This window comes from Vombatus ursinus, unplaced genomic scaffold, assembly GCF_900497805.2.
Source record: "Vombatus ursinus unplaced genomic scaffold, bare-nosed wombat genome assembly UNPS02014841.1, whole genome shotgun sequence".
Lineage (NCBI taxonomy): Eukaryota > Metazoa > Chordata > Mammalia > Diprotodontia > Vombatidae > Vombatus > Vombatus ursinus.
In genome coordinates, this window is record NW_020954619.1 from 34,934,336 (window position 1) to 34,955,976 (window position 21,641).

Here is a 21,641-nt window from a genome sequence, read left to right on the forward strand (position 1 = left end):
AGGGTATGGCCCCTGTGCATGCTACAACTTCTTGGAGCCACAGGTGAGACTAAGGTGAATCAGATGGACACCAAAAGTTGATGAACATACCTGAAAAGGGCTCAGTAAGCCCTCACCCCACAGGTGCTAGTCCTTCTGAACATCCCATACAGCCCTCCAAACTCTTAATTTTACGCTTAAGGAAATGGAATCCTATATAGGGGATATTACTTGTTCAAGGTCACAAAGATCATGAACAGAACTAGAATGTAAATTGAGTTTCAGTGAGACTAAAAATATATTTTCCACTAGATAATGCTGCCTAGAACAGTAGGAATTGAGAGAAGAGAGAGACAACTAGAAAGCATTTCTTAAACCAGGTCTTATGAATTATTAGGTTTTGAATAGTTAGAAAGAATAGTTATGCAGTCTTTGATAATGTCTTGATCATAGGCTATAGACTTAAAGGTAGAAAAATCTCTTTATGGGATTTAGCATTTAGTTCAACCTCTTCACTTTATAGTTGAGGAAACTAAGGTATGGAATCATTAAATGTTGACCCTGGTCACACAGGTAATATGTGTCAGAGTCATGACTTGGAACTTCTTCGTCTGACACTAAACAGAGAAATCTTTCAATTATATCTCACTACAGAGTCAATGAAGAACTTGGTCTGTTAGGAGAGAAGCAGTAAAAAAAGATTAGCCTGTTTGGAATCAATGATACATTTTTATAGAAAATTAGTGAAATCCAAACATGGAGGCCTTAAAAGGCAGATGGGGGACTCCGCATTTGATATATTGGGAAATGGGGAGCCATTATAGATTTCTGAATAGGGTAGTGACATGAACAGGGGGCAGCTAGGTAGCTCAGTGGATAAAGCACTGAGACTGGAGTTAGGAAGATCTGAGTTCAAATCTAGCTTCAGACACTTATTAGCTGTTAAACCCTGGGCAAGTTACTTAAGTTCTGTTTGCCTTAATTAACTTAATCTGGGAAATGGCAAGCCACTCCAGAATCCTTGCCAAGAAAACCCTATGAACAGTATGATCCTTGAGGTAGTGAAGAGTCAGACATGACTGAACAACAATAAAAGTAACATTTTTTTGGTTAGCAGGTATGTGTTATAGGGTCGTCTCAAGGAATTCATAGACTCAGATCATTTCCAAACCAAGTAAAGGGATTTATTGAAAATTATACTCTCAGAAGGCAGGCTAGGCTCCTTAGAAGAACTAGCAGCTAGCAAAGAAGAGAGGGATTTACTATAGAGCAAAAGATGCAATTACATAAAATAACATGTGAACATGCATTATATAATATATTAATATTAAAATATAGGAGGGGTTTGATAATATGAGGAGGGATCCTTGCTTTGGTGGAACTGTGCATGGGGCTACCCAGAATGCATGCAGAATAACCCACTGGGTGAGTATGAGAATGTTATTATAGTAAGCCTCTCTGTGTCATAAGTTCACCTAAAAGACAGTTTATGCTATTACTGCATAGGCATCTACTTAAGGAAAATACCCTTATGATCAAAGATGCTACTCAGCATTCTGTAGGTGTTGCTTTCTTCTTGGCCAGCTATTGTAGTCCTATCTAAGACTAGATGGATGATGTGGTTGAGAGCATGGATACACCTGCTGTTCTAGTGAGGCAGTGAGGCATATAAGGAAGTTGGGATATTGGGTCTGGGGTCAGTGGCTAGCTAGGGATAGTGGCTAGGATTCCATCAACATGAACAAAATGTTTTAGGAAAATTAGGCTGACAGTAATGTGCAGGATGGCTTGGAATTAGGAAGTTAGTAACCTAGGTGTATAGTATGAGGGTCTGGAGTAGGGTAAGAATCATTGAAATTTTGAGGCAGGTGTGAATTCAAGAAGTATTTCAAAGTATGAATCAATATGATTTCTTATATGTTTGAATATGAGCAGTGAAGGACAAGGTTTAAAATATAACTTGAGAGTTAGAATCCTGGGGAAGACAGTGGAAGTTGAAGGGAGTAGGGGCTCAGTTTAAGGGAAAAGAGAAATTCTACTTTGGATATGTCGAGTTTGAGGTGATTATGGAACATTCACATAATAATTTCAAATAGAGTTAGAGCTCAGAGCCCAGAGCTTGTGAAAGGTAAGGAGAGTTGGAGTCAATAAAAGAGTGGTGAACACTGAGAAGGTAAAGAAAAAAGAAGCCATGAATGTGGATGAGATCTTTATGAGAGTTAATGGAAGTTATAAGGGAAAGAGGGAGGTGAAAGGAAAGAGAATAAAGTCTAATAGAATGACTGAAGTTAGAGATGAGGAGGAAGAAATGAGACAAGGAAAGTAAAAAAGCATACAGAAAAGGTACAAAGAAGACAAGGCAGGAAGGAAACAAGCATTTATTAGACACCTGTCTGCCCGTGTGCTGAGCACTTTAAAAACATTATCTTATTTGATCTTCCTGACAACTCTGGGAATTAGATACTATTCTCATTTTACAGTTGAACAAACTGAGGCAGAAAGATCTTAAATGACTTGACTGGTGTCACACAGCTATAAAGTGGCTAAGATCTGATTTGAACATAGGCTTTCTTGTCTCTAGGCCTAGCACCGCATCACCTAGCTGCCTCTTTGTGGGATGAAACACCTGGAAGAAGTAATTGGTGATGTTGGAAAGAAAAGTTACAGTGGAGAATACAAAATAGGAAAGGGCAGGACATCAGAGAGGACAGATTAAAGGAATTTAATAAGAGCATGGGAATTGTAGAATGTGAACTCATTGAGGACAAGGGCTGTTTTTCTTGTCATATCCTCAGTACAGAGCACCTGTCTGGGACAAAGTAAGTGCTTATTGACTAAATGATAGGAAATAGTGTGGAACCCATGTTTCAGGGCTAAAATTCAACAGTCAGAATTTGTTAAGCCAAAATTCCATTCTCTTCCATGGGGGCATTAGGAACAATCAAGTTTTACTTGGTTTTATTTTGTTTAGGAATGAGATGTCTATGAATATTTGCCAGCAAAATAAAAGTTACATGGAAAAGGAAGATAGAAGATATCTCAGCACAGAGGTGGAGTGATGGCAACAAGGTTATGGAAGACAGGAAAAAGGACAGGCCTCCATGCTCTAATGTTCATCAAAGAAGTCATAGTGGAGAAAATGAAGGCCAGTTTTGAAGGAATTTCTTCTAACAATCATGCTGGCAGTTCCAGAGTTAGACCATGTTAGTCTCCCAAGAGGAAAAGATTTAATTCCTTTTCTCCTTTCTTCCTGGATTTTCCATGCTGCCTGATAAAACTGTGGAAGGCTGCTTCAGTCAGCACCACTTCACTCAGTTGCAATAATTAAATGTAAAAGGGTGGGTGCTTGTCACATTTCACAATCCAGAAAAGCCTCCATTATACTCAAGAGGAGTCATGTGGACCACTAATGTATAGGGTGGTCATTTGCAAATTACTTTCTAGGATTTAATGGATTTGAATTGATTGGGAAAATATAAATCTCCATGATTTTTTTTAAGAACAATTACAACTTTTCAGTAATAGCTACTTATTTTCTATAGGAAAAGGTCATGTGCTCTTCCACTTGAAACACTCTCTGCCTGGAATTTGCAAAGGGATTTAAAATACAGGATGGTGGTTAGGCAGATGTGCCATGTCTCAGAAGTGGTTATGGGGTCTCCCTGTAAGAATATGCATCACAGGTTATCAGGACTACAATTCAACTAGACAAATAGCCCAAGGGCAGCCAGGGAGCATTTTTGGTGCACCAATTCTAACTCCCCCTCCCACTATGCTGATAGCTTTTCATTTTGAAGTTCATTATCTAGGGCATGGTCAGAGCCTCATATCTCTTTCTAGGCACTTTGAGCAGTGCCTGATGTATAATAGATTCTTAATTAATGCAGGCTGTGGATGACTTATATGTATTAAGCTGTTACTCTTGAAATTGTGGTGGCAAATAGAACTATTTAAATAGCTCTGAGAATGGGCTCTGCTATGACAAGGTCATATTCCATCAAGGTAGCAGAGTGCCTTGGAAAGGGTTTGGTGTTTGAGTCTAAATGACGTTACTCAGGACTAGTGTGATTATAGGCAAGTTGTATCCCCTTTATGGGCCTTAATTTCCTTATATATGAAATTCTGGCCTTGGATTCAATGATTATGTGTGTCTTTATCACTTTAAATATGCTTTTCCATTGTGTAAGTGGTGGCTACAAGTCTCTCCCAGTTGTTTTAAGCTGGACTTTGGGATTGTTTCTATTATAGAAATATTTAATGTGTAATAAGACAGATTTACCCTGGCCTTCATTACCCAGTTCGTTGATGATATAGTTGAAGGGGTCACATACCCCTTGTTTTGGTCTCCAAAATCAAAGGACATAAAGCTGGAAATGACTTTGGAAGTCAACTCTTTCTCCCTTTTTAAGCCTGATTCTTGGCTATCCACTAACACATTCACCAGGGGATTAAGAGGGGAACCCACAGAATCAGAGTTTCAGAGATGATCTAATCCAACCTTTTCATTTTACAAATGAGTAAACAGAGTCCTAGTGTGGTGAAGTAAGTTGACCAAAGTCATATAATAGCAGAAGTCCCCCAAACTCCCAATCTAGCGATCTTTCTACTGAGATATGCAGGACTACTATTAGAATATTCAATTTCTTCCCAGGAACCCAAGTAAAAATCAAATGGTCAAGAGATGGAACTGCAGCTCAAAGGAGGACTGAGAATTTACTGTGTATCTTTACTGTCCCAAATTCACCTTAGCAGAAATAAAATTAATATATTGATCTACAGTATTCCTTAGTCCTGGTCTTACTAAGTTAGCCACATAACTTTTAGTAATTTCTTTCACTTCTTCAAATCTCACTTTTCCTCAATTGGCAATTGCAGATAATTATAATTGTTCTGTTTATCACAGAAGGATGTTGTTGTTCTCAACTGAGAAAATGGATGCAAAGATTCCTTCAAAAGGAAACGTACTGCCTAAACACCAGGCACTCTTGTTCAAGAAGGTCATAGAATCATATATTTAGAGCTGGGATGTAGCCCAGAGGTAATCAAGTCCAACCCCAAGCCTTCCCAATTTTAAAGATGTAGAAACTAAGGCCCACTCAGAGAAATAATTATCTTCGAGTAACCCAGCTATAAAGTGTCTGAGGTAGGATTTGAACTCTGAACTTCCTGACTCCCAATTCCAGTGCTCTATCCAATATGAAATTTTGATCTGAGAACATCCAAAATACTTTAAAAACATTTGTTTGTTTAAAGAAATATTAAGCTCAGTTTTCACTTCATGAGGGGGGAGGAGTCAGTGGCTATGTAGCCCACTGCTTGAATATGATTTTCTCTGCTCTGGGCTATCATCAAAGTGTAACAGCCAAAAAGAAAGGGCAGAGTTGCAATCAGGAATTTTCCACTTTGGGTAATTGGAATAAAGTGCAGCTTGAATTGATAGAGAGAAAGAGATTTTCAAACAAGGCCACAGCTTTCAGCCTTTTGCTACTGCCCAGAGGTTTAGAGAAGTACCTCTATGCCATCTAGTAGCTTCCTATTTTAACTAATTATTCCCGCTAACCAGGTGCTAAATTTTTCTATTGTTTTTTGTTTTGTTTTGCTGCTGAAGGAATGGAAATGCTCTCAGTGTCTCCTTAATTTTGCCCCTTCAGGTAAAGCTCTGATATGTCTGCCCAAGTTATGACTCTGACAAAGGGAGAGTACAAAAGAAATACTGAGAGTAGGGCAGGGGAACCACACACTGCAAAGATCCCAGAAGCTTATTTTGCATCTCACACTTCTCTCAATATGTTTAAAGCCCTTCATAAAACTTTTCTCTGGGCCAGAGATTAATGCAACCTTTCAGGCAGCCTTAATCCTTCAAATTCCACTGCTTCTGAGTGTGACTCAGGAATGGAAAATGAGCAAGCATGAAGTAGTAAGCAGCGCCTTGCTCAAATTTCCAGCTGGCTAGAGTCCCAATTTGAGATAGAATATTTTTTCATAATTAAATTAGAAGCAAACCCTACCATCTTTGAAACCTATTCAGAGGCTGTCATTTTAATCTACATACCATCTTTTTTGATAAGGCCTTGTTTCTCTTCTCCAACCAGCCCCACTTATATTCTACCCTCTAATGAAGATTGATTTTCTGTGAGCTGCAGCAATTGCTCCTAAAACAAGTAAAGGCAAAATAAATAGTTAGCGTTCTTCCAGAAATCTCCCCATCATTTCATTTCCAGGATGATGAGATATCTCCTGCACTAAAGCCCTTTCACTGATCACAGACTCACAAGGCGACCATGATGAGCCTTTGGTTTATCATAGAAAGGACTTTGATCCATGGAGCCACTGAAGCAAAGCAGCTTGAGAGAAGGGGACTTGGCTTGATGCTTTAAAATATGACAGAACTCTTCAGTCATTCAGAGAATATTTCTATTGATTTAATTTGAAAAATTGCAATAGTCCTTTCTACTGGGCTTAAGGAAGAAGTTTGTTTTTCTAGCTGGAAAAACACAGGGCTTATAATAGAAATGATTTCTATAAGTTGTTTGTTTACATTTTTTACATTTGTTAACATTCTATTCTGCCTTTAGTTAAAAATTAATGTGGTAAGCCAAAAGTGTTCTAGATAAGCAGTTTGTAGAAGGTGGTAAGAAATAACCTGGCCCACACCAATAAACCTCACAAACAGACAGATGATAGCTGTCTCACCTACCTAAATAGAAACAGCTGGAAGACAAAGCCATATCACCATCAACTGAAGATATGCAAAATGAAATATATAGAACTGAACAAACTGATGGAAATTTTACAGCTGAAAGAATTGTGGCATTTTCTGAACGGGAACATTAAAAAGCATGCATATTTCTCAGCACCAGATGGTACCTTTACCAAAATAGACTATGTGCTAGGGTATAGAAAAATTATAAACACATGTAAAAAAACAGAAATAATAAACTCATACTTTACAAAGATGTTGAGGATTTTTAATCTTGAAAAAGATTTTTTGGGGGCATGATGACTTCAACGATTTTCATGTAAAATAATAATAAATATAAACATCTAGGTGGAGTAGTAGCTAAAATGCTGGACTTGGAATCAAGAAGACCTGAACTCAAATCCTACACCAGATGCTTACTAGCTGTGTGACTCTGAAAAAGTTGTTTAACTTTTCTCAGTCTTGGTATCTTCATGCATAAAATGAGAATAATAATAGCTCTTATTTGTAAAGATAAAATAATTTATGTAAAGTATTTTGAAAACATTGATGTTTTATATGAATACTAGCTATTAATGTCATGAATAGCTAATAATAAATTATTAATAATAGCAAACTATTAATGTAATTAACAGTTAGCATTTATAGCTCTATATTATCTCATTTTATGTGGAAGAAGGGTTGAGCAATACAATATTAGGAGCAGTGGGTGAAAGATATAGAGAGATGCATTTCAGCTCAATGTTCAGGAAAAGCTTCCTATCAATTAGAGCTATCAAAAATTAAAATAAGTTGTCTCTCAGAGTAGTAGTCTCTCTATCACTGGAGGTCATTAAACAGAGGCTTACTTTAAAGCAAAAAAAATGACTTCTCAGTGATGTTTCAGAGGGAATAACTGCTCAGGTCTATGTTAGAGGAGATGACTTCTGAGGTCCCTTCCAATCTGTGCTCTACTTCAAGTCATGAGATGGGAGCCAACTAAGTTATAAAGGAAGTTCTGAGGATTTAAGTTAGCTAACTAATAATCTTACTAGACTCTAACTCATTACCCTAAGTATGACAACTGTGTGATGAATTAATTTGGCTACAGTAACTCAAAAGACTTTTAATTTGTTTGAGATTTCAATCTTCATAAGCAGAAGTATATGGGTCATTGCATTAAGAAATATGTCCAAATACTGGGAATGCAGGTGGAATTGAGGATGAAATACCAGAAGCAGAAGGAAATATAACAAAACACAGAACCATAATATTGAAAAAAAATTAAAAACTTGTTAAGTCAAGTAGGAGAAAGAAAGACCTGAAATCAAAGTAGAACTTATTCAAAATCATAAAGAAGCTCATGGGAAACATCAAAGGTGGGTTGCTGCTGAGTATAATGTTGAGGAAAAGAAATGGTTTCCAGAATATTTAACATGCCTATTATAGTGAAAATGAATATGATAAACCAATGCTTCTAAACCCAAACAACAGATGATCATGGGCAATGGATGTGATATAGCCTGACTGCAAGGAAATGGGACCATGGTAAGGACAACTTGTGGTTATAGCAATATAGACTGATATATCAAAACCAAAGGCATTCCCGCAGTGCTTTTGAGCAGCCATGTTATTATGGCATACTCACCCTCCCAGTTTCTTATAGATGGGGTCATAATCCATTGACAATAGATATTCTCCATCTCTGACACTGACAACCTTTGTGGCCTTAGCCAATACACTTCACCTCAGTTTCCTCTTCTGTAAAATGGGAGAATTGCAATAGCTGTTCTCTTATCATTCCTTCTAGGTCCATTGATCCATAACTGTGAAAACCACATTATACTATATTTTCCAAAGTCAGGTCTAAATATAATATAGTTGTGTTTCATTATATTTGATCAGGGTGGTAAGAAGGTAGGAGGAAGAAGGATTTTGTGTGTGTGTGTGAAAGAGAAAGAGATCCTAGTGTTTAACAAACTCTCAGATATTTCATTTTCAAGTAATCTCCCAGGGAATAATAGCTTGAGTTACAGCAAAACTCCATAAGGAATAATAGGCTTTCACACAGTCTAATCCTTCTCTGAGCTATCTTGAATAAGCACAACATCAACCAAAAGCAGGGAAAGAATTTTGGGAGAGAAACATTATTTACGCAACCGTTAAGATATTATTTCTTATTCTGATATTCTCTATTTAACAAAAACAAAAACATCATTTATTCAAAATACAAATAGCTCAACTCCCATTTCCTTGTTGCATATCTTAATAGGAATAAAGAATTCTGTTACTCTTGGCAGGAATGTTAGATCTCCTTTCACTACAGCATTTCCTTTTGCTTCGTAATATACTGAAACTCCTTTACCATTACTCACAAAAAAAATGATTTTAGAGTGCTTACTACTTTGCAAACAAACCATTTTCACTATATGAAACTGCTCTGGTATAGGGACAAGAACACTATATGTAGACTCAGAAGACCTGGCTTCTAATTCTGACTCTGAACAGCCCTCCCTCACTTAAATCCAATTCACTTGCATGTCATGTCACCTCCCCAGTATCATGGTCCTCTTCGAGAACAAAGGGCAAACAGCAGTAGCCTTATTTAATGGACTTGGACAAGTGACTTCTCTTTTTGTGCCTGTTTCTCCATTTGCAAAATGAGGGGTTTTGACTAGATGATTCTAAAGTCCTTTCTGCTCTAATTCCTGATTCTCTTCAGTCCCAATCTCCCACTGTGGTTCATGCTTCTGATTCTAGAGATAAAGTTCAACATCAAAATCATGCTATCTCTTTGGTTCATCACTTCAATTTATAAGTAACAACAGTATAAAATTACAGTTTGTTTATGCCTTAGTATATGTGTCCTAGGGCATAGCCTGAAGCACATTGACATCCAATGACTTGTTTAGGGGCTTACATCTAGCAAGTGAAATTCAAGGCAAAAAATTTAAGAATAGAAAATTATGAAATAGGAAAAAGCTACCAATTTAGGTATATCAATGACATTTTGTGGTACCTTGACTAGCATAGTAATAGATATTCTCAGAACTAGTTGCCATGCATCATTTTCAATAAATTCCAATTCAAAATTTAAGGGCCCACAGTATGTAGAGCACTTTTCTAGATACTGGTGATAAAAAGGCAAAAATGAAACAGTCTTTGCTTTCAAAAAGCTTGCATTCTATTCAGTGGATAAAGTACTCCAAAACTACAGTGAAATCTATGATTTCTTCAAGATAGATACTGACATCAATAATATAGATCACAACCTATACATCCAGGTCTGGATTCTACATCTGGTGTCATGAATCACCCAAAGCCCGATGTTTCAAATGTTCCTTTAAACTTTTTTTTCAATGCCCTCGATAAAAAAAAATCAGCTGAAGAAGATAAAAATAGAAGTAAAAAAAATTTTAAAAGGGAGGTTAACTGGAGTCTCAGGAACTCCCCATCAAACCCTTAAACTTCTTTTATACTTTTCTTGTTCCAGGGGCACACAGCTAGATTCCAAATCAATCCACCCAAGGCAAAGTTAACCCAAACTTTCCCATGCCTTCATTGTAATCTCCTTGATTTCAATAACCCTGTTCAGTGTTGTAGGAGTATGGAAAGTTTTTCCATTCCTCTTCATTTCTATCAGTATCCTGTCCCACATCACAACCCAACGTGCCTATTTTGCATGATTCTTTTCCGTATCTACGCACAAGTTCGCCACAAGGGATTCACTCAATATTCTGGGAATTTTCTTCAAGTTCTCTTTAAATTAAGTGAAATATATAGGCTGTAAATCTATTATTCTACTTATTACTGATCCATTTTTTTTCTTAACATATATTCTTTAATGACATCTTTGATACTACTCTGTGTATTTTCTCATTTGTAAACTACTCAGACCCACTATGAAGCAATCAGTTGGGTTTTTGGGGGGGGGGGTGAAATGTAGCAATACATAAATACAAGGCAATATGAGGAAAGAACAAGTATTAAAATCTGGGGAACACCCACACTTAGGCAATAGTAGATAGATGATTATCGAGCAAAGGAAACTGAAAATGGACAAAAATACAGTATTAAGGGCGCCAATAGTTCTGGCAAAAAGTGTCTCCCTTCCTCATCTACTCAAGCGAAAAAGGAGAGAATAGGTAATGAAATAGAGGGCTTTTGAGTTACGGTTTGGAGGAAATAATAATCTCATTATGGATGACCAATAAAATAGAAACTAAAATAATCCTCTGAGACAGCAGGTTGGGAGTTGTGTTGAGGGCTTGAGGAGAAAGAAGGTTTGAAATAGCTACTGTGAGAAGCATGACAGAAAATGAATGAGATAATAATAATAATAATAATAATAATAATAATAATAATATCATTCTATCATTTATTGGATCTTTAAGGCTTTCAAAACCTTTTACATATATTATCTCATCTGATACAACACTGTGAGGTGGGTACTATTATTATCTCCATTTTGAAGATGAAGAAACTGAGGCTGAGAGAAGTGAAGTGCTTTGCCCAAGGTTAAACACAGGTAGTAAGTGTTTGAAGCAGGATTTGAACTCATATCTTCTTGACTCTATATCCAGAAATGAATCTCTATCTAATAAAATCATCACCATGTCACATTGAGGGCCCACTTGAGATTAGATAACATAACTGTGTGGTAAACCCAGCTGGCATGGTTTCCTGTCTTCCTTCAGCATCATTCAGCAGTTAAGAAATAGGGAAGGGTGAAAAAGATTGAAGATTACCAGAGAATATTTAGAAAGAAAAAATGAGAAAAGAATTCAAGTAGGATGAAGAGGAGTGTGTTATAGAACTATTTAATAGTCTGGCAATGAACATCTAATAAGTGAGTAATATATACCAGGCATTGTGCTAAATGCCAGTAATATAGGTAGAAAGATAGTCCTCGCCCTCAAGGAGTTTACATTCTAAAGTGGGAAAAAAAAACAAAGAAAGGCTGAGTAGGGGTGATGGAGAGAGAAAAGTTCCCAGCTCTAGAACATGGTTGAGGAAGTTCATAGAGCAGCCTGGAGAAGAATAAAATATGAGTGGCCTGGGTGCCCTCCCTAAATAGAATTTCTTGGAGGAGCCATCCAATCAGAAGGAGAAGCCAAAAAGGGAGAGGGTACTTTAAATGTGTGAATTCCAGAATTGAAATGAGTTTCCTGGATGAAGAGCTGGGACACCATAGAAGTCTAGAGCACATCTTGGAGAAGCATGAAATCATTAACTACAGGATTGAGACAGGGAGAAAAAGAAAAAAGGACCTGTGAAGTAATAAGTTGTCAGCATGGACATCAGGGTCACTTTTCTATCTCCTTTTTCACCCCTATATGAGAGTGTTTTTTTTTTAACATTTCAACTGAGAAATAGTCACAGAATTTGAATGTAAAGGAGATGTTAGAGAACACTAGATTCAGATCTTTTCCTGTATGAATGAAGAAAATGAGGCCCAGAAGTGCCAAACAACTTGTTCAATGTCACACCAGTAGTCAAGAGTGGAGCCAAAGTTTTAAATCAAGAATTTCTGACTCCCAAGCCCAATGCTCTTGCAACTAAATGATATTACCCTGACCCTCCTACATCTGCCTTTTTCTTAATCTATAGCCTATTTCTTATTAACAATACTAATAAATAGATGCATAGATGCAAGAGTTATGGGAAATCAGGGGCTTTGGGTAGACTAAATCAAGTCAACAAATGTTTGTTAAGTATCTACTGTATACCATCATACTAAGTACTGCAGATACACAGTGAGGAAAAACAAAACAAAACAGGCCCTTCTTTCAAAGCACCCATAGTCTAATGGGAGAAACTATGCACAAACAACATACATATGGAATAAATTGGAGGTAATCATCAGAGGGAAGGGACTAGCATTAAGGGCCATTGGGAGAGGCTTCTTATAGAAGTGGGATGTTAGCTAAGACTTGAAGAAGCTGGGGAATCCAGGGGACAGAGATGAGGAGGGAGAACTTTTTAGGAATGAAAAACAGCTAGAGAAAATGCCCATAGCTGAGAGATTGAGTGTCTTTTCTTTTGTGAGGAATAGCAAGGAGGCTAGTGTCACTTGATAGTAGAATGCACGGAAGTGAGTAACATGTCAAGTACATTTAGTGTGTGATTTGTAGTGAGTGTGTCTTTAAGTATAGCACTGATTGTCTCTGCTTTGTAAAAAGTGTTGTTTTACAGAAGTGTTGTGACATGCACATGATATCAGAGATGTGAGAAAGTTTTGTGAGTATAAAGTGCTAAATATATACCACAAAAAGATCTGTGATCTTATTAGAGTAGGGATATCCTTCAATGATGAAGAGGAGATTTTTTCTGTATTTTTCCATGCCTTAGTAGAAGGTCTTTTAAGGAGTTGTACATGGCTAAAATATTCCCCATCTGATCACCAAGAGAGTTAGTGAGACCCATCCAATCAAGCTAGGTTGCTGCTTCTCAAACAAGATATATCTTATGTCCCTGGACTCATAATGGAAGCCTTTTGAGTGTAGAACTCGATAAAGCTTGTGCTATACTGAAAGAGGTACCTCTAATGGCCCTAAGAGGCATTGCAGCAAGACTTTATTGGAGTAAGCAATTATCAATATAATGAAGAATATTAGTAATAAAGAGAAACATTCTAAAGAGTCAAAAGAGTCAATAATCCACTTAGTTGTTTCAAACTCTGCCCTTGATTTCTGAAGTTAGGAAGCCTATCAAAGGGAGTGAACTATGACCTGGGACCAGCTCAGTGAGGGGAAAGAGCAAAGGCTCTTCAAGTCATATCATAGAATCAGAATTTTAGAGTTAGACAGGACCTCATAGGCTACCTTGTATAATTCATTACCCCACCCCCCAGAGGATATCCACCACAACTAATCTACAAAATGGTCAGTCACTAAGCCTTTATTTGACTTTCAACAAGAAGAAACACTCTGTCTCAAGAGGCACACTTTGTTAGTAAGTTGTTTTTTTTTTTACTTTTTTCACCTTGCTTATTATAGCAAGAAAGCACTATGCCTGGCATATAATAAATGTTTAATAAATGCTTTCTAACTTGATTTTTTCTTAATTTCAGATGCGCCTCAATACACTCCCACATTACAAATATTTAAATAAAGCTTCAATACTCCCCCTAACACACACACACACACACACACACAACTCTTTTAATCTTCCTTATAAACACCTTCATATACTGTCATATAGCATGGACTCGAGGCCCTTCAAAAACCTAATTCTCTTTCTGGACTTTCCTTAGCTTATCGATGTCCTTCTTAAATTATGGTGGCCATAATTTGGTGACCAAATTGGTGACCAAACACAATACTCTAGATATAGTTTGACCAGGAAAGAGTCAGAAGGACTGTCATCTCTTTATTCATAGAGGCTATACCTCTCACAATACATCCCCAAATCTCATTAGATTCTTTTTTGGCTGTCATATCGTACTGTTGATTCATATTGACCTTGTAGTCTACTGAAACTCCCAGATTTTTCCAGACAAACTTCTTTCTAACCATGTCTCCACTAACAATCATGAAGTTGATTTGTTCAACCCAAAGTATAGGGATTTTGCATTTATCCCTATTAAATGTAATCTTGTTAAATTCAGCTCAGTGGTTTAGTATAGCCATTCTAAAATTTTTGTCTATCCTGATTATCATCATAATATTTACTATCACTTTTTTAGCACTTTCTCAATTACCATCTCCTTTTATCTTCACCTTAACGCTGTAAGTAGATGCTATTATTATCCCAATTTTACAGATGTGAAAACTGAGACAGAAAGAGACTAAGTAACTGATGCAGGGCACACAAATAGTAAGTGTCTGAGGCAGAATTTTCACTGAGGTCTTTCCGAATCCAGGTCCAGCCCTCTGTCCAACTAGCTGCCCAACTAATGGGTAAACTTTCCCTTTCAGTTTTTATTGTTTATAGCACATTGCAGGACATCTGTAAATGGGAATGATATTTGCAATATCCACCCCATGGTGTAGTGTTGGGCAAAGGGCTTTTTAATTCTTAAAATACTATAGAAATATTAGCTGTTATTATTATTATCACATATTCTCCCAGAGGAGCCACTGAATTGCCTTTAAAACTTTTGTGTTCACAGAAATCAAGGGCTAAACAGTACAAGCAAGAAGAGAGTCATACTTAAGCTGTGCACTGTACTCACAAGCGTTTGCACACACACAAACACAAGCACACAAATGCATGCATGCATACTTGGATGATGAACAGTTTGTACACAGATTAACTCCTGACTCAATTGACTCCAAGGGAAACCTCAAATAATTTGATTGAGGAAAGCAGTGAGTAAAGTGCTGCATGAGAACTTTTCCAAAAGTGGACGTGCCTGGGAAGAGATGTGTGCTAATCATGAGCTCAGTTTTGAGGGCTTTGAGGGACAAAAGCTTAGACTTTTTTTATCCTTTTATCTAGTACCTAATAGCACCTCAATAATGCTTTGTCCAATGAATGCAGGGAGGAGTGAATTTGGATGTGAGTATGGTAGGATCTTCTTTGCCTTAAGAGTGGTAGACAGATTGTGAATGAGAACCTCTGGCTTCTTTTTAGCAGGAGCTGGCAGTTCTTCCCCTGATTTCTCTTGTTGTCTTCTGTCCTCAATCACTGTGATGTGTTAGCACCTGCCCTCTGCAACATATGAGGGGTTTGAGGGGAAGAGATGAGGAGATAAACTGAGTAGAGCTTCTAAAACTTTGACCTGGACAAGATCTGCCTTAGGGAAAAAAAAAAGTTCAAGGATCAGTTAGGGAATAATTTCTTGACTGGAAAACTCCCTCCAAAATACACACATACTCTGCTACCTCAGACCACAGGTCCAGGTTTGAATAGGTCCTTGGTCCTCCTCATGATGGGACAGAACTTGTTCTGATTCTATGAGGATGGGGGATTGTGCCTTCTACTTAGATCCTAACCAAAGTCTCATGCTGTAAGGCCATGTTGTAAAGAAAGAATGGGGCCAAATTTTATAAGAAGAGTCTCTTTTCCCTAGAACCTGGTAATTTGAGGCACAGGTTCCATTTTCCTTGCCATGGTTCCTGATAGTGGCAACCATGTCAAGTCCTTGAACCAGATCTAAAAATGCTTCTCGAAAAGAAATTAGCCTTTATTTATTAAGTTAGTAGAGATAATGAAGTGCTTCTATATTAGAACATAGATTCATAGATTTAAATATGGATGGGATTTTGTGATTACCTAATTCAACTCCCTCATTTTTACAACTGAGGAAACTGAGACCTAGAGCATTTAATGGACTTGCCCAATCTCGTACAGAGAATAAAGGGCAAAGCTTGGCTTTGTACCCAGGGCAACTTCAAATCCAACCTTCTACCTCCCTCAGTATTGTATCTCATCTAATGTTGATAGCAACTTTGTAAGGTAGTCAGTGATCATTATCCCCTTAAAACAGATGAGGAAATGAAGCTGAGAGGTTAAATTTTTGCCTATGATCAAACAGCTTGCAGTTTGAGAACTGATTCTCAAAGGCAGGCCTTCTAATGCTAACTTCTGATCAGCACACTATGCTGCTTCCCAGTGTAGAGAAAGGGTATTTAAAAAAACAGGGGTTAAATGAAAGTCTTAGGTAGTTTCTAATTTTATAGAAAGTAAGCCGACATTTGGAAGTCGGTCCAGGAATAGGAACAGACAGAAGAGCTCTTGTGCTTCATATTAGGGTTTTAGGTCCTTAAGAAGTGGAGAGCAAACCTTACAACACTGACAATACACATGGTAACAATTCATCCTCTTATTTATGCTAATAATAACAATAATAATGATAACTCACTTTCTATGACAATTTGAAGTTACAAAACACAGTGAATATATGATATCACTTGAACCTCGCAACACTCTCCTGCAGAAGGCACAGGTGTTCATTTTATTCCCATTTTATAGATGAGAAAATTGAAGCTCAGAGAGGTTTAGTGATTTGCTCAGGGTCATCTAGATTGTAAATTGGAGAAACAGGACCAGCCTTCTGACTTTTGAACTCCAAGTCCAGTGTCCTTTGCACTGAATCACTGTTTTGTTTCTTGCCTTAGTACCAGGTTTTGGATTTCAAAACAGAAATGAAAAGAGATGGTGTCTATAAAAGTGTGGGAATATATGAACTAAAATAACCAACTCCTCTCCCAACTCCAATCTCTTCTCTTGAAACATATTGTGCCTGTATCCCCAAACCCCAGGATTTAAGATATAAAGAGATAGATAGAAAGATACACACATGCACATACATGCCTATCTACACACACACATACATGCACACATGTATGCATAGTATATACACATACATGTACATGTATACCTATGTGTGTACACATGTGTGTATATATGTAAACATATTGTATGTGTGTGTGTATATGTTTATATATGTATGTGTGTGTGTATTATATATATATATATATATATATATATACATACAGAGAGAGAGAGAGAGAGAGAGAGAGAGAGAGATGATTTTCAAGCACTTGGTAAAGGGGCTGCTGTTTCCAACCCAAAGCTGCTCCTGGTTACAGCTTCCTATAATCTGCATATTTAACCAAGTGTAAGTCTTCATGATGTGATGAGTTGAAATCCAGACTTCAGGATGGATAGAAAAATAATAATAAAAAGTTACTAAAATAACACATAGCTTAATAGCAGATCACCCCACCAAACACTGAGTGTCCTGAATAGAAGGAATTCTTGTCTTTGTCAGATACTTTATTTGCTGAAAAGAACTCCTGACTGTGGCTTCCATTCAGCATATGACACATGGTCTACAGTACATTTATTTAAAACAATTTTAGTACAATAAAAGTGATAATTATATAACAATGCCCATAATGTCAATGACAGACTGCTAATTTTCTGCAAGCAAAAGTTACTTATTTTGGAAGCTCTCCCTTTGATTCTCCTCAGAGGGAGGAAAAGGAATGCTTGGGGACCCGGAAAAACAAGAGTCACCATGTCCTGATCTTCTTAAATTTAACATATAAGAACATAAGCATATTGACTTTAAAAATATTCTGCCTATATATATATTTGGAATTCAGTAACAAATAGTTGTAAGAAACAGAAATTTTCTATTTATTCCTTTCTACCGTATAGGTATGTATGGAGAATGAATTATATTTAAAGATTTTTTTAACTTATAAAGTGATTTTTTTTGTTACTTTGGAGATTTTTTGAGCTCTTTATAATTTAGCACTATGTGAATGTGAATATAGAAATTTGGTGTTTTTGATGGATTATAATTGACATTTTACATAGCACCTTATTATCTCATTTTTCCTGGAAACAATACTGAATTAACTGGCACAAGTATTATATTCATTTTACAGATGAGGAAACAGAGACACAGAGATGTAAAGAGACTTTTCTAAGGTCACCTATCTAAGTAACAGAAGCCAGTGTTACTATAATCAAGTCAACATGAAACATTCTTAACTGGTCCCTATATTGTGGTTGTCATATTTATTTTATGGATGGGATAAAAGAAATAACCACTAATTAAGCACCTGCTATGTAGTAGGCAGTGTGCCAAGTACATTGCAAATATTTCATTTGATCCTCACAATAACTCAGTGAAATTGATGCTGTTATTGTCTCTATTTTACCATTGAGGAAACTGAAGTTAAGTCAGTCCTCTGTCCTCTGATTCCAAATCCAGCATTTGTCCCTGTGCCATCCTGCTTTCAATAAAAAAAAAAAATCATAGTGTGCTAATTTTCAATGCTTTGCCAGTGCTCTCCTTTATAGCATCTACCCCTATCAAGAATGAATTGTATGCCAAAGGCTCCTAACTAATCTTAGTTCTCTGGTGTCTGTTCCCTCTAATTCATCAAGGAGGCCACTGCCAAATTCATCTTTCTACACATTACTTTCATTCTTTCATTTCTTCATTCAAAAACATTTATTGGATTCCTTTTTATTTATTGCATTGAACTTGTTTTCTACATTTCTCCTCTTTCCGGCCCCAACCTATCTAACTTTGCATGACTTTTCTCTCTAGCACCCACCTATTGCTGCCTCAAGGCTGGTCCTTAATAATCCATGAAAATGTCACATCTATTCCCATTTCTGTGACTTTATACATATTATTAAATTCATAAATATTTAGATGGTATAGCTAGATTATACCTTCAAGATCTCAAATACAAACCTTTTCTCCTCTTTGCACAAATCAAATGTCATTTCCTCCATGAAAGAATGTCCTATTCTTCCTGGTCATAAGTGACCTTCCCCAGGGGAAGGGGGGATATAAACTAGCTTTGTAACTCTTTTGTGTATTTATTATGCAATATCACATGATATTGTCATCTATGTTGGTATCTTATACTAGACAATAAGGTCCATAACAGCAAATTTCATAACTTATCTGAACTTCGCAGCACACCAGCACTTAACACTACTGTGTTCAACCCAAATAGATGCCCAATGCATGTATGTTGACTGAATAAGTGAATATAGTCACTATACAACTAATGGCTTTGACCTTTTTGTGTGTCTTTGAGGCTTTTAGAAGTCAGCCGAAGCCTATGAACTCTTTAAAAAAGTTTTATTAATGAATAAAATAAAATCTATAGGGTAACAATGGAAATCAATTTTGTTGAAAGGCAGTTATCAACTTTTTTTCCCTTTTTTGTTTAGCATTTTATTTTTCCTCTATTGCATGTAAAAATAATTGTTAACATTCATTTTTAAAATTCTGAGTTCCAAATTCTCTCTGTTCCTTCCTCCCTACTCCTCTTATTGAGAAGTCAATCAATTCAATATAGGTTATATGTGTAGTCATACAAAACATATTTCCATGTTAGTCTTGTTATGAAAGAGAACATAGTCAAAAAAAAAAGAACTCAGGGAAAAGAAAGTTTAAAAAGTATGCTTCAATCTGTATTCAGACACCATCAGTTCCTTCTTTGGAGATGAATAACATTTTTCATCATAAGTCCTTCAGAGTTGTCTTGGATCATTGTATTACTGAAAATAGCTGTCATTCACAGAAAATCATCTTACAATATTGCTACTACTTTGTACACAGTATATGTCACTTTGTATCAGCTCATGTAAGTCTTTCTAGTTTTTTTCTGAGATCATTTTGCTCATCATTTCTTATAGCACAATAATATTCCATCACAATCACACACACACACAAACACATACAATTAATTCAACCATTAACCGATTGATGGGCGTACCCTTAGCTTCCAATTCTTTGCCCACAGGGGGAAAAAAAACTGCTATACATATTTTTTTGTATATATATATATATATATATATATATATATATATGCTTTTCTTTTTTGGTTCTTTTATCTCCTACGGGATAGACCTAGAATTGGTATTACTAGGTCAAAGGATAGACATCATTTTATAGCCCTTTGGGCATGGATCCAAATTGCTTTATGAATTGAGTCACAACTCCACCAACAAGGCATTAATGTCTCATTTTCCCCACATCACCTCCAACATTTCTCATTTTCCCTTTCTGTCCTAGGAACCAAGCTAGGTATGAGGTAGTACCTAAGAACTGTTTTAATTTGCATTTCTACAACCAATAGTGAGTTAGAACATTTTTTTTCACATGGGTATAGATAGCTTTTATTACTTCATTTGAAAATTGTTCATATATTTTGATCAATTGTGGTGTGGCTCTTATTTTTTTATAAATTTGACTCAGTTCTCTATGTGTTTGAGAAATGAGGCCTTCATTAGAGAAGCTTGCTTCTAACTTTTTTCCCCACAGTTAGATTGCTAACTATATTTCCCTCCCTCATATTTCTCTCTCTATTTTCTCTCTCCTTTCACCCTGTCCATCCTCAATAGTGTTTTGCCTCTAAATATCACCTCCCCCAATCTGCCCTCCCGGCTATCACCCTTCTTTCTCTTATCCCCATCCCCCTCTTACTTTCCTGTAGAGTAAGATAGAATTCTATACCCAATTGAGTGTGTATGTTATTCCCTTTTTGAGCTAATTCCTATGAGAGTAAGTTTCACTTCCCCCCCTCTTACCTCCCCCCTCTTCCTCTCTACTCTAAAAGTTTTTTTCTTGCCTCTTTTAAGTGAAATAATCAGCCCCATTCTACCTTTCCCTTTCTCCTAGTGCATTACTCTCTCACCCCTTAACATGTGTTCTCTATCTATATATACTTCTTCTAACTGCCCTAATAATGAGAAAGTTCTTGTGAATTACAAGTATCATCTTCCCATGTAGGAATGCAAAAAGTTTCACTTTATTAAGTCCCTTATGATTTCTCTTTCCTGTTTACCTTTTTATTCTTCTCTTGAGTCTTGTATTTGAAAGTTAAATATTCTATTCAGCTCTGTTCTTTTCATCAAGAATGTTTGAAAGTCCTCTATTTCTTTGAATGTTTTTCTCCCAGAAGGATTATATTCAGTTTTGGTGGGTGGGTGATTCTTGGTTGTAATCCTAGCTGCTTTGCTCTCCAGAATATCATATTCTAAGCCCTCCAGTCCTTTAATGTAGAAGCTGATAAATCTTGTGTTATCCTGACAATGACTCTATGATAGCTGAATTGCTTCTTTCTGGTTGCTTTCAATATTTTCTCCTTGATCTGGAAGATCTGGAATTTGACTATAGTAATCCTGGGAGTTTTCATTTTGAGATCTCCTCTGGAGGTGATTGATTGGTGGAGTCTTTCAATTTCTATTTTACCCTTCAGTTTTAGAATATGAGGACAGTTTTTCTTGATAATTTCTTGAAAGATGATATCTAAGCTCTTTTTTTATCATAGTTTTCGGGTAGTCCAATAATTTTCAAATTATCTCTCCCTGATTTATTTTTCAGGTCAGTTATTTCTCCAATGAGATATTTTACATTTCTTCTTTTTGTTTTCATTATTTCAGTTTTGCTTTATTGTTTCTTGATTTCTCATAAAGTCATTAGTTTCCATTTGCTTAATTCTAATTTTTAAGGAATCATTTTCTTCAACAAACTTTTGAACTGACTTTTCCATTT